A 15,436-nucleotide genomic window follows, 5' to 3' on the forward strand; every position below is an offset into this window, starting at 1 on the left:
AGGAGAAAAAGAGAATAGAAAGCCCTCCCACATTTTGCCCAGTTCTGTGAGCTTACAGCTGAGCGCTCTGTAAAAGCCCTTTCCATTGATTCTCTACATATTTTGACCATATTGATTTTCTCATAATATAATCTCCATCTGAAAATTTTATGTAGATTGTCTGTTTTGCACTGTCACTGTGCAGATCAGAATCCCTTCTTGTTTCTTCCTCCTCTCCTTTCTGACTTCTCTCAGTCCACATGGGGTAGAAGCTGCACCTGCAAATTTTTCTTCTACCTTTCTGCCAGTTTTCCCTTTCTGGAGCATTTTCTGTTCAGGCAGAACCTAGGCTATGGGATTTGTTTCTGCTCCTGCTGCTCTACCAGAGCCTGGCAAGGAGCAGAGGAGGTAATCATAGGCTGCCAGATGTACTGAGATAATTAGCCCAGGTGGGTAGGTTTGCCCTCGTTGAGGGGCCTCTGGCTGGCGCTGCTCAGGAAGGGAGGAGATGGTCAACTTCGTGGGATGCTGCTCAGATCGATTCTTTCCCCAAGCTCCCCTTGGGTGTGGATTAGGAGGCTGAGTGGGTGAAGTTGGAGGGTTGTAGTGGTGGTGAGTAACAAGGCATTAACAAGTGCTGAACTGAAAGGGAAGAATTTTCTCACTCTTCAGTCTTACGTGTTCATTTTATGGATTTTGGAGGAGGTGTAACTTGAAGGTGTTTGTTGGAGCAGGAGTGCTTGGTGCTTTTACAAAAGGAGCCAGTGATTCCTTGAATGTTAGGTCCAAGTGGAGTTAAGTTGTGAGGACAATGTAATTCCATAAAGCGTTGAAATGATTAAGAGTCTGTATATTTTATCATGGATTTTAACATGATTACATTTAACCTTACTGATGTTGTTATTGTTACCATTAATAGTATTATCAGCATCCCCAATGTCTGTCCTCAGGGACTGTGTAAAGTGCTTTCCAAATGCAGAACGAAAGATGGTTAGAGCCACAAAGATCTGAGTGTTAGAGTGCGAGTGTCTCTCTTTCCTCTCTCCCTTCTCACATGTGATTGTTGTTTACTTGGATAATTTATGCAGTAGTAGCAGCAGCAATCTATGGTCTTGTTTAAAATTTGCATTCTGGTTTTATTCCTTTCCTTAAATTTGCAAGATTTTCTTTTTGGCAGCAACAGTTAAAAGCTTCCATCATCTTCCAAAAACAACAGTTGAAATAGAGTGACTAAGAGCTGGGTTTGTAAGGAAGATATTATGTTTTTATAGGGACTATTTTGAACTCGTTAGTTATTTTCACATTGGTGGTTTTAAGGCGCTGCAGAATGATAAATCATCATCCATATCCCGAAATGGAATCTCCTGAGGTGTTGCTTTACTCTGACAGAGCCACAGTGGCTTTTCTTTTGTTCATAGCTGCTTGGCAACAGCATTCTTCCCAGAATGATATACAAGAAAAAAAGATTTCTTTTTACTCTTGTAGCACCCACCCGACTTTCCCACCAAGTGATCTGTTGTTAACGTGCAGGAAATCCCAATGAATGCACATCATTTGGTGAAAGAATGACAGCAGACACCACAGCTATCCTTAGCAAGCATCCACCTGCTCCCGTGGTGTCTTTTTAAAGCAAGTTCAGTTTACCTCTTCTCCTCTTAGTTTTCCTTTGCTTAATTGCAAGTGATGATTCCAAAGAAGCCTTCACCTGTTCGAGTGTGCTTTCATCTTTCTAGACAAAGCAGGCTTGGGCTTGGTGCTTGATCTGTGGCATAGTTAGAGCCTTTGGTATTAAAGGCGTTGGGATCACCCTGAGGCTTTTAAGGTTTTAGGGTTAAATTGATGAGCGTGTATAAAATGTAAGCTTTGTTGTTTGGCAGAGATTTTCAGCATTTGTTATTCCTTTTTTTTGTTAAGACACCATGGGACTATACTGCATTCCTCAACTGCTTCTTGCCTCTTAAACAACACTATCAAATGGAGTTCTCTTTGACTTGCGTAAAACATTTATTACATTGCTTTAATGCTCTATAGCTACCTCACTTAGCTGAGCTATTTGGGTATGCCTCCTAATCTGGATATTTGTTTCTATATCCATTTAATTTGTGCTGTGCCTACTGGATAATTAGTGCTTGGTGAACTGTAGATCTCTCCAATGCATCATTTTTCTGATCACTGAACTTGCTCTTGGACTCCTAGTGTGTCTACTCAGATAAAGCTACCAAAATTTAGAATTTCAGAGATGTTCCAAGAAGTAGACATGTAAAAATCCAGCAAGAGGAAGGCAGTGCTCTCACCTCGACTATTGGTGAAAAGCTCTACAGCAGCCCCTTGGTGCTAGGAAATGAAGTTATTTACTTTTGGAAGGAGAATGCATCTGGGTTTCTGGTGCAGATCCCTACACCCTGTCTGCATCTGCTCTGAAATGCCTCTTATACCCCAACAAGTATGTGTGGGAGGACTGGGTCCCATGGAGGAATTTGTGCTCCTCTGGGAGAAGGGCCAAATAGTGGCTTTGGTGAAAACTACCTAAGCGCAATTTGCAGAGTAGTGACTAAGATTAGAAACTGAGTAAAATGGTGCTTTTCTGCTTATTTTTCTCCTATCTTGTGTATATATTGCATAGAGGATTGTCCTATTTTCTTAGATGGGATTTGAGCAATTCCCAAAGTTTTTGGATGACTTGCATAGCATAACACAGGTGATATAACCAGTCAAAACTTTATACTGTACCATGTACACATGTAGTTCCTTTATACCAAGTCCTGGAAAAGCTTTTGAAAAATATAATTGGACAAACAAGTTACTGCTGCTTAATGTATTCATGTTCCTCATCCACAGCGAATTTGAAATAATCTGGGGAATAAACTACTTTGTATGTTTGGTTTCATGGTGGTATTAGAAAAGAATATGTGTTATTTAATACTTCTAATATGAAATTTCTATGGTTGAGGGCATGAACTTGTGTAGTTACCAGCTGATTGGGTATTAAATTGTAAAACTCCAGTAAGGAGTTCCAGCAGTATGGACAGAACTGTGAATGGGGTCCACATACACACTGTAAAAGGAGAACATTTGGATTTTTTTCAACATGGAGAAAAAAGGGTATCAGTGAAGATTAGTGCAAGACAGGATAATGTATTAGCACTTCTGGTGGTGATGCTGGTCTGGCTTTGCCATTTGCCTATTGTGTCCTAATCACACAGGGCGCTCCTCAGCATGATCACAAGGCCAGAGCTCTTCTCTATGCAAACTTCAGAACTGTTTCTTACAAGCTGCATGAACTTAAGACCTAGATAGTAAAGACAGACTTGGCTTTACTTCACTTTTCATCTTACTCATTGGCACATGTTCATATTTATGCTACTGCCTTCTGAAACAATCTTCTCCTATAGCCTATAGCTTTATAGGCCCCGATTCATCTCTTAACTTCTGCTTTGCCAGTTGAAAGCCTTTTTCGTCCTCTTTTTTTTTTTTTTTTTTTTTTTTTTTTTTTTTTTGTAAGTCAGATTTCTGATCCCCCTAATTATTTTTATAGGTGTGCTCTGAACATATTCCAGCTGTCTGAATGTGGAGTGCAGAACATTAAGCATTTCAGCAGTGCTCTGTCTCAATGCTGTGTTCAAAAACATGCTTTCCCATAATGTTTTCAAGCTCTCTAGAGCACAAAAAAAAAAAAAAAAAAAACCAACCCAAAAACAGATTATCTTTCCAAATTTTTTTATTTTTTTTTTAATTTATATTTTCTAAGATACAGCTCTTCATCCTTCATGTATGCATATGCAGCTAGATGGAAATGTCAGTGCCTGAATTTAACTGACTAACTTCAGCACTCAGAAGCTTAGAACTGATGGGCTCTGCTGGCTTTATTAACTGCATCAATCACATCTCCACTGAGAACTGAGACAAAATTTATATGTGGAGATGTAGCACTCAGGGGTATAGTTTAGTGGGCGTAGTGGTGATTGGTCAATGGTTGGACTGTATGATATCAAGTATGGATATCGAGCATTATTTATCAAAACCTGGAGCAGAACCTTTTTTCAGGTGGCATATAAAGGTATGCTTGGCAAAACTTGAATATAAACATATATATAAAAATGAGTAAATTCATTATGATATAAAAAATAATTACAAACTTCTTCCAGTTAATACTACTGGCTGTGAATCTGTGCCATGCCTATAGCAACCTGAAAAGCCCCAGGTTTTCCTGACCCTCCTTGACCAAATGTCCTGGGGTCAAATTCTCCTCTCCCAAACTTATACTCTTCAACTGACTTCAAAAGAAGCTAATGAGTCACTCAGCAAGGCAGAATAAAAGTTTTTTATTTCTGAAACACATTCTAGATGTCATTAATACCCTTTTTCTTATCTAACTCTTCTAATAGTCAACTAAATTTTATGTGTTTCATACAGCTGGCTCATTATTTTTTGCATTTAAAACTTGGGAAGGGTACTTTTCCCTTCCTTTCTGTTTATATTTACGTTTTCAGATAGTACCATATACAGCCTAATCATATCACTTTGAAAGTGATATAGAAAGTTGTGCTCTCTTACTCAATCAGATTTAATCAGTTTGGATCGGTTCCAAGTGCTAAGCATTAATCTCACTTAAACCAAACTCCTGATAGTTCATCTAGCCTGAGTATTCATGTCAGAGACATAAAACAATCTCCTTTAATGCCCACAGTACTTTTTAAATTGAGCTTTCACCGTCTGTTAATAAAACCTGCTTTGTACTGCTGGTTGTGTTCTGTGGAATGTGTCAGGGGTGAGTTTCTCTTTCCCTCCAATTCTTAAAGGACTTATTTTTTTCAATAGTATATGAAAATTATGCAATATAGTAATAAGGAATTAGTCACACCTTGGCAGAATCTCCATTACCTTGGCTCACATCAAAGGGAAAGAGATAAGTGTGGTCCTTACAAGCTTATAGCATTCCTTTTCCTTGGAGTCCCACTCCGTGATGACAACTAAATTGGACACTGATAGTTACTTATTTTTCAACATGTGAGTGTAAAGCACCTTGACCTCGCAGTTGACTCCTTTAGAGTACCTTTCATCATGGGTCCAAGGCCACAGCACGGGGAAGAGATCTCTGCTGAATTTCACAGCCTCTGGGTTCTGGAGAGAGAACTCCTTGGACACAGAGCTGCCCAAATGAGGTTTCCTCCTTGATGACCTCTGTATTTTACCATCATGTGGTGCTGATTTTGAGAACAGTATTATGGTGTTTCCCTGTCAAACTGTTATAGAGATCACACTCAAAATAGATGGAGCTGTATTTCTCTGTTTTTCAGTGACCTTGCCAGCTGCTGCTGCTGTCAGGGTTGAGTGAGATGTGTTTGATCCTGGCTTTGCAGGTGAGATGCCCACCTCAGATGGGTTTTAGAAGTCATGGCTAAGCTTGTTTTCTATGATTCTGCATAAAAGTAAACAAAAAAGCGTTCTTGTTGATTTGAGGGGAAAAAAAGATGGATTTGAAGGGTGGATCTGGTTTCATGCTTAATGGTTGAGGCACTTTACTGTAAATGTGGTTGAGCTATAGTACAGGGGTCTCAAAGCAATGAGCCAGCATGCAGATGTGTGCTTACTGTCCACTGGAAAGACACTCTGGGTACCAGAATGTTTTGGAAAAGTTTTGCAAATAGGGCGATAATTGACTGATCTTCTTACCCTGAGCCACAAAGTATTTTAGAACTGTCTTAGGGATTTTGGTGGCTACAAGACTCATCAAGTGTCAACTACCGAATCATTCAACCTCCCTCTGGTGTTAAACCCACTGTTTCCAGCAACCTGCTTCCATGTGTAGTGAAGAAGGGGTCCTGGAGAAAGACAGGAGCAGTGGGCTCTTTCTCTTTGACAGAATGAGAGGTAATGACTTTAAGAGGAGATTTGGGCTGGATATTAGGAAAAGAGTGCTAATGCTTTGAAATAGGCTGCCCAAGGGGGATGGTGGAATCACTGTCCCTGGAAGTGTTCAAAAAATGTGGAGATGTGGGACTGAGGGACATGGTTTAGTGATATGATGAGGATGAGTTGATGGTTAGACTTGGTGATCTTAGAGGTCTTTTCTAACCTTAGTGTTTCTATGATTTTATGATAATACAGTATTTAATTTATTGTCTACTTTATTAATAAAGTTGCAAAAACTGGAAAGCAATGAGGCCTGCAGATTCACAGGTTATGAAAACATCTGCTTTTCCATGTTTATACTGGACATCCATCCTTGACTTCAAGGCAGATTTTGGTGGAAACAAAGACAAAATTAATTTGTCCTTGAAAATTGGGTAAATGCAAGTGCACTTGCACCCTAACCTTCCATCACTCCAATTGTTCTATTTTCACAGGTCTGTGAGGAAGTCACCAATGGGGAAGCTGATGGTGCTTCAAGCTGATTTGTCTTTGGGCTGGCTCCTGAGATGAGCCACATGTTTAGCCAGGTTCAAAAGCTCTGGTTATGCCAGCTACCATCTTCCTTGAGATCTTCTGGTGGACAAGGAGGTAAAGGAAGGGCAAGTTCTGCCCTCCTCATGCTGACTCCAACCCCAGGAGAATATAACAAAGGCTGGAAAGCTGTTTTACTGAAGTAACTATGGCAGAATTTCGCTGGGATGGTGGTTATGATGGTTAAGATGGTGATTGTATGAGTTTCAGAAGGTAACTTGAGCAAAGATTTCATTTGGCAGATATGTTAAATAGCAAAATACACCCTGGAATTCAATTTGTATTTGATTGCACAATAGCTAATTTCTTCAGCTACTTTTTCAGCTTCCTCTTAACACTTATGTTTTTGCTTGTAAGTTTTTTGCTTGGATATAAAGAGGCTTTGTGTCTTCTTATGCCTTATCTTATGTGGGTGGTAGAAAAATCACTCTACTGCTCCAATATTTGTGGTTGCACGGGGCAGGTGGTTTCACGCAAAGCTGAGCAAAATATCTGCAGTAAATAGAAAATAAAGAAGGGGAAGCTTCTTTCCTTTCTTTACACATCTGGAACTTCTGCACAAACCCAGAAGGAATCTCAGAGATGAAGAGGCCCTTTGCCAGTCCCTGCAGTTTTCAGTGGCCTGGAGCTGAGTTAGGTTTTTACTGTGTGGTACTGACCAGAATGTCCCAAATCCCAGCTGCTTCCTTTATTGCCTAGGGGGCCCGCTTCTTCTCTCCGTTTGGACTCCAGGCATTGCTTTCTCCCACCCCTCCTAAGACTGTGCATGGAACAGGTTAGGACTAGCTCTTTGGGACTTGTGTTAAACACAAAATGTGGTGAATGTCTACATGAGCTGACAGTACTCTCAGAACAGCCTGATTGGTGATTCTACGATTCTTTATTTAGGTCAACACAGTTCCTTCTGGTCTAGTGTGCTCAGTGCCTGGGATTTGACAAATCTGGAATCAGTTCTATTGATGCTCAGGTCTGGAGTCTCAGGTCTGGAGAGGGGCAGCTGTTTCCATCTAAACTCTTCTATACAGACTCATATATGCACTAAAGCATTAAACACTTGCTAAAACTATTACATCCTTGATTGTATGGATTTATATATATACATTAATATCTTCCCCCCCCCTCCCCCAGTAATATAATTGACGTGTCCAGCATTCTACTGTTGAAATGATTTTTTTTAAAACCTGGTAGCTGATATTTCTCATACACAAATGTGAGAGTAGGACTGTGCAGCAGTAAACTGTACTATTACACTTGGATGGTACCACATTGAGTTGACAGCGAGGTGAGATTTTTGCTGCTGGACTTCAGAAGGTCAAGATCCATGCGGGAACATTTCCCCACTGTGGCAGCTGCAAATGTCAGGGAGAATTGCATTTCTAGCAGCTTCCCACGACAGATTTTCCCTGTCAGAACCATTTATTTCTTGTGTACTGTTGGAAGAACATCATAAAAGAAATCTGAGTATCAGTTGGAGGTCATTTTGGACATGAAGACAGAAGCATATGAGCAATGGGAGTACAAGGGAAAATTTCAGTCTGGTTTTATTTGGTCTGTGAATGAAAAGAACGCCCAAAGGAGGCACTGATCAAACACATTCTCATCTAAAAGTAGGAGACAGGAAATATGAAATGCCTGCATTTGTGATAATGCCATGTTCCTAAAGATGACTACTAATAATGTAAATATTTGTCTATCAGTATACCAAATTTAATTTCCTGCGAGCCATACAACCTGAGTATATAATGACATGGTGCATATATTCCACAGCATAGCACACATAAATACGTGTCCGTTTGAAAAGTTGCTTTAAGAGTAGAAGCACTGTATTTATTATGTATTTTTGTTATGTTCATGAACTACAGACGCTTGACTGGAGACTTCTGTATCGTTGCAGATGCTTTTATAGAGAAACGCAGCAATCATCTCCACCAAATGTGGGTGAAAACTTGAAACTGCAGAAGAGACTGAACATAGTTATAAATGAGAGCTGCAGTGGGATGTTTCTGGGCCAGTGAGTCTCCGCTCCATGAACTTTCTGCTTCCCTTCAACAGAGATTGGCAGCATCAGCAACCAGACACAATTCAGAATGGAAGGCTTTCAGGTAGTACTGGGGGTGGCTTTTTTTTTTCCCCATCTTAGCTGTTATATTCTCTGCTGACCTGTCAGAGAACCTCAGGAGTGCAGACGTGTGCTTATCTGAGCAATAACACAGCCAGCTGCCTTCAAAGGGAAGGGTGGGTCAGCACCTATCTCAGCAAGAAGAAAAGGGTGGGGAAAAGGCACACTGACAAATATGGCCTGTTTTTTAATGATTGCCAACCATTTCCTGTTAGAAAGGACAAAAGGGCTGAATGTGACTCTCTGCGTATTTTACTGGGGAATTAAACTGTTGATGGATGAAGGTAGCAACAGCCAGCACCGCTAATGCAACCACCTTCTCTTTCACCAGTAGTTTCCCCTGTAATGGTTGCGTACTCACAGCGTGGCCTCTTGGACAGCTTTTTCTGTCTGAATCATCACAAATTTTCTTTGGGACACGGCAGACAAGAAAAGGGAGTTGGTGACTCATGCCTGCTCTCCAGTTCCTTTAGAGTGGGAACTTTCCATGCCACTCCAGAAGATCTGGAAGTGATTTTGTGACAGCTTGTCCAAATTTTTGACGCACCACTTAGATCCTCATTCAGCTTCCAGAAGCAGACCATCATAGCCTGGTGGACCTCTGTATCCCAGGGAGGAAACTAATTTCCCTTAGAAGCCCATCAGCTGCAACATCCATACAGCTGCTAAAACCTGCCTTGGTAATTCATCACCATGACTGATACAATTCTGGATGCTGCCTGGATGTTGAAAAGAACATAATGTGTAGTAAAGGACAGGGAAGTCCTATATTTCCAAAGAGTCATTTTGCAATTGAACTCACACAAATTTCATTAATGGAGCAGAGCATCATCTTCAGTGTAACAAAATGTTGTATTTCAGTATCTCATTGATCTCACATTTTTGTACAGAATCATAGTATAGAATCATTAAGGTCGGAAAAAACCATGAAGATCATCTAGTCCAACTGTCAGTCTGTTACCGCTATACCCACTGACCACATCCCTGTTTTCATTCATATATGCATTGAGATTTGTGCTTAAAAAAATTACAGCCTATCTCAGGATTGGCTCCAAGTCTGCTGTGAAACATGGTCATAAGAGTAACATAAGAAACAAAAGTGGTATAGAATGGTACATTTTGATTAATATGCAATTACATATAGTTAAGGTTTAAAAACAAATCTCAGAGCTTCTGAGGTGTGTCTTCTGCCTGGTACCTAGCTTTGTTATTGTCATAAAAAGTAGCTCCTAGGAAACAAAAGAAAACAGAAAATACTGGCAGATGATAAGCTGCAAGAGAAACAGTGATTTTTCTAAGGCAAAAATAACAGGTGAGCTATTCATTTTGAAAATTCCTTTGGATTTCTTGCTAAAGGTAGGTTATGTATGGTGACAGTGGCATTTTGGTACATTCCCACCATGCCTGCTCAAGCTTCTCATTCCTTGTAGCTATGTGATCCACTGGAAATCCACATGGGCTTGGTTTTCTTGTCATGATGTGCTGTTACTTTTTCATGTACACAATGAATTTGAAAAGCTGTGGCTCTGAACAGGCGCCCCTAAATCCCAATTTTCCCTTTTCTTGCTTAGATATCACCATCTACACAAGGCTGAGGGCAGCAGAAGAGCACATCTCTTGCCTCTAACTGTCTTCTCCTACCCTGTAAAATACAAGCAGGGCAGGCTGTCTGCCTGGGGATGCTGGTGGCACCAAGCAGCAATTGGGAGCATGTCCCAACAAGCTAAAGCTTGCACACAGGTTGCTAAGTGACTTAAATCCATTGCACAGAACAGAACCGTACTGCCACAAAACATCAGAACCTGACTTAGTTTTTAGTAACTCATTAAAATGACTCTACGATTCTTTTGATGTTCCATACTAGTCTGGTTACATTCCTTTCTGTTTTATAGCACGGTAATAACAACATTCTTGTAAACAGTCATATAAACTCTAACCTTCATATTGCTCTCTTCAGATCATCTGAAAGCATTTTCACATTGAGATTTGGCTTTCTTGCCCCCATAAAGCATATCCCACCCTAATAACCCAGGCCATCAAGGGAGCAGGGGGAGAGAAGAGGGATGCAAAAGTTGATTAGTGGGTCACTTGTTTAGGACAACCATACCGTCCTGCAGTGGCGGAAGTGGTTCTGCAAACATCACCTTTATAAATGCATAGTTTAGAGCTTCTGGGGCTCCCATTCCCTACAGAAGAATCCCTCCTGTAGACACAGACTCCAGCTGTTTGGTAATTAGCAGCCTATATTCTCTTCATTGGTAACAACACATTGCCATCCCTTACTTGGGCTGATCTACAGGGGAAATGTATGCCAGGTGCTTGAGCTATCTATTATGCTGTTGGTAGTGAAGAATTACAGGAGCAGAGTTGGCCACAGGGGCAGAAAAAATAAAATAGTTACAGTGGTTCAGCAGTGCTATTCTTGCTCAGTGACAGCACTGGGTAAAAGCAAGACAACTGTCTTTGGCTGCAGCAATGTGTGCTGGAGGTGCGGCAGGAGGACAGGCAGCAGTTTCCTGATGTCTCTGGTCAAAGGCTTGGCACTTAAGCATTTACTCAAACAAAAGGGCCAAGGATAAGGGACTGCACCCTTTGCAAACAACACGGCACATGGACATGCACTCACATGCAAAGAATTTACATCGGCTGAGCAGATTTCCAGGCAGTCAGTAAATATGACTTATGCCTTCTCTTCCTCCATCAATAGTTTAAACAATCTAGGAGCAAAACCAGACACAATGATCTTCTTGATTCTAAAAGATGAGAAAGATTTCACACGTTTTAACGTTTCATCAGCTTGCTTATTTTCTTTCCCTTATTCTTTCCATTTTTTGTTTTGTTTTTCTTTTTCCAAGACAACTCTGTGTTTTGCTTTGGTCTGTACAGTTGGGGTACAGAAGGAAAGTAATGGGCTGTGAGCCTTTCACATAGCATGAAAAGGAAGCCGTAAATACCCAACAGAGCAAACTGCCAACAACCTCTAAATAAGCAGCGTTACACAGCATATCTACTGAAGGCTGGTACATTTATAGTAGCTGCAAAGTGTTGGATAATTATTCACAAGTAGAAAGAAGGAAAAAAAAAAGCTAGATTTGACAGATAATATTTTTTTTTCCACAGAGCTACCCTTTGTTTACAGACCTTCTCTCTTTTTAGCGCACCCCAGAGCAAATTGCTGCATTTTCAAAGGGCCACACCATTGTTCAACTGAAACGTTATTATTTCTTTGCTGGAGTTTGATTAAATTTCTTGGCACTGAGACAGAAGTTGATAATAACACAAACACAGCGATCAAGGTGGCAGATGTGTCGTTACTCTCTTAATGGCAAATAGCATTCTTCTGGCTATGGGTATGCTGTTTTAAAGCAGTACGGTGGCTAACGTTATGGCCAGCATTATATTGTTTAAATGGAAATGGGATTGAGAATTTAGTGAGGAACATTTAAATAATTGCCTTCCTTAGAAAATATAGCCCGGCTCTTGGTTTGTGGATTATTTGTGTGTAGAGATTGCATAGATTAGGGCCTGAGAAATGAGCTGAAGCTGAACCAACCTGTGAGCAGCAGAGGCTGATGGTGCCTGTGTAGTCACCTTGTAGTGACTTGCTCATGTGTCAGAGCCCTGGGACAAATATATTTTTAATATATGCTAGCTCAGACATTTTAATTAAAACCCATAAGGCCCTGTTAAGGGCAGCACAAAGTATTTCCTAATGGAAAAATGACCAAATTAGGTGAAAGTGTCACGGGAAATGTGACAACAGCCTTGTCCTCAAAAAGGACGTGGTGGTGACAAGGCAGCTACCTCAGGAAACCAAAGTAGCTGTGGTAGGAGTAAGGATCAGAAACCAGGGATTTTGAACATATTAGCTCAAACGCTCCAGCTAATAAGTTTTAAAATAAATCTTTTCTAGACTACACAAGCCCTGAGGGAAGAGCAAAGAGATTAAGGTAAAAATAGAAAACATGAAGTGTCTAATAATGCACCACACCTGCTTAGTGAAATTTCCCTATCTCTGGTCTGGTCTACACCCCATTTTTGTATCAGTACGCCTGGCTTGGCCAGGAAAATGTTTTCCTAAGGGACTGGGAAGATGAGCAGGTTACCACCAGGGAGCCACGTGACAGCAGCTCATGTCCTGAGGGCAGCCACATAGGTGTCTGCACAAAGTGTTTGCCTCTCGTTTATCCCAGTGCTGGAGGAGTTTTGGTTGTGTTGATAGAAATAAGGACTTTTTAAGAAGATCTAAAAAATGATTTAATAATTTAATTATTTAATTGCATGGAGACAAGTGCTTTTCATTTACTACAATGGATCCCAATCTTGTTGGCCTCCAGGCTTTATTGTACTGTAAATATTATTACTCACAATAAAAACCAACCTAATGTTTTTCCCCAAAACTCTAAGCTTTGGTCTTCAGCTGCTGCTTCTGGTTGAAACTAGAGGAGGAAGTAGATAAAAAACACCAAAGAACTCTCCTTTGGGATTTCTGATGTTATTGCACAGGCCTCAACATCCAGGGGAGTACAGCTCAGCACCCCAAGCTACAGGTCTTCTGCCAGCAGTCCTTTTCACTTACCATGAGAGCTGTCACAGCATGTAGTGGTGACTGACTTCACCACGGCTGTGCTTTACATTGCAGTGGGACAGCCCATGTGTAGGGTATACTGATTTCAGCTGCAGCTCGTACTGTCTTTTTTTCTTTTCTCGTTTGTCTGTTCATTTCTTGTAGATAGAAACCTGTCACTCTTTCTTAAAAAAATATTTAGATCCTTTGAAAGAGATGCTAAGGAAAAGGTCAGATGAGCGGAAGCTCAGTTTTGAGACCTGAGAACTAGTTTTATTTTCTTAAATAGGGTTAGGGCCAATCATTTAGCTAGAAGAAACCTACGTGTCTCCCTTACCTCCAGAGCAGCTGTGAGAACTCGTGGATCCCAGAGCCTAGGATGATATCCTGGATTCAATGAAGTCAGCAGCAGCATTTTTGACACTGGTGTCTCTTCCTTAGAGTTTACCCCACACAGTTTTCGTACAAATAATATATAAATTATACTTGGGATTAAGAGGCACTAATGAATATATACTAGGTAGCTTATAGAATATAGGAAAGTTGCCACAGAAAGTCTTTTTTTTTCCCCTTACACCTTGTTATACTCTTGTTTGGATCTTTTCTCCTTACAAAACAACTGGACAATTCTACTGATGTAAAGTGTGTATGATACTTTATTCAACCATGTTGATTTTTAAAACTTTATTGCAATATACTTCAATTCTTCATCTTAGCCATATGTCTAATCAAGAAGGAGGCATGGGTGCCATCACCAGACTATCAGATTTGTCCTGATTTTTCTTGTATGATTTTCTTGTATGTCATTGCAGTAATAAGGCTTACTCTTTCATTAATCCTCGTAAGAGCCCTGTTGAGAGGAAAATATTGTATTTTCCAGTACACCTTTGCTGTGTTGAACACTCCTGTAGTACAATTAGAAAGCAAATGAGATAAGGCAAAAGAGAAGAGTAATAATCAGAAAGTCTGTATGAATGACTTCCGTGTTCCCATTTTCACAGTATATGGTCATCTGCTGATTGCTAACTGTGGGTTGGAAGCTTGGGCATGGTTTCATCAGCAGCTGAGCAGATGACTGACCAAAAAGAGGGGTGATTTCCCACCACACTCCTCACTTGCCCCTTTTCAACCCAGGCCATTCTATGATTCTACGATTCCTTCATTCCCTTCTGCCTTTTTCCCTCCCTCCTGTACTTTCCCAGCTGCAAAGTCCCACTGCTTTGACATCAGCTTTGGTATGGTTGAATGCTGCCATAATCCATCTCCTGCGGCCATGCAATGGCAGGGACAAGGGAAGGTCATGGCAATGTGTTACACTGGAGCAGCAAACATATCTTCTTGCACTCTTGCCCTAGGCCACATGGGAAGCCTGTGGCAGAACAGAAAGATGCCCCACAGTAAGATTGCTGTATCCCCAGAATCTCAGGATCTGACTTCCAATGCTCCAGCCAGCATTAGTGCTTCACAGGAAGGTGGTGGTTCTCCACATGTATAGTCTAACCTGCGTTATACAAGATCTCATCCTACTTTCCACAAACCCGTGAATGTTTTTACCTTGAAAGTATGGGATTCTTAATCCTTTTCCAATTTGTGGGTGAAAACAGGCAGCCTACATAATGCTGGCCCCAGAGCTGTCTGAAATTTTAATGAATTTTACAACATTCTTGGATTTCAGACGTCCTTTTGTGGTGAGCTCAATATGTGAAGAAACCTTTCCTTCTTACCTGTTTTCTCTTTGACATATTTAAATCCTTCTCAACACTCCCTGTTCCTTATGGCCCGTAGCAGCAAGAACAAATTTTCCAGCTCATGTGTTAACACTGAACTGTGAGATCCCTCGTGCTGAGTGGCTGCTGGACAGCATTATAAATCAAGAATCCTGACTCCTATCCTCACTTTCCCACTGATTCCCTCTGTCATCTCTGTAACTCAGATTATCTGTTCGCCTCTGCGCAGCTATTTGCAAAAGGAGATAATGATGCTTGTCTAACTGACAAGGGCATTGCGGGATGATTTATCTTGCCGAAGAGAGAGAAGCGCCTAACGCAACTGCTACTTCGTGCAAATACCAAACGCTTATTTCGCAGCTTGGGCGTCCCTTCCTCCGGCCGCCTGTTCTCAGCGCGTGCAGCAGATGGCACTGCGGCGCAGGTTCGGGACCCCGCTACCTCCGTCTGTGCTGTAGGCGCTACCTGTAACCATTCTTTTCCATTTTTACCAAAAGAAAAAAAAAATTCTGGAAAAAATATAAAATAGTGTTCTATTGTAAATAATTGTCCGATTCTTTGATTCTTTCTTTTCTTTCCTTCTTCCCTTTTCTTTTTTCT

The sequence above is a fragment of the Centrocercus urophasianus genome, unplaced genomic scaffold (assembly GCF_019232065.1).
Source record: "Centrocercus urophasianus isolate 14NV4802_14NV808 unplaced genomic scaffold, USGS_Curo_1.0 seq_16, whole genome shotgun sequence".
Lineage (NCBI taxonomy): Eukaryota > Metazoa > Chordata > Aves > Galliformes > Phasianidae > Centrocercus > Centrocercus urophasianus.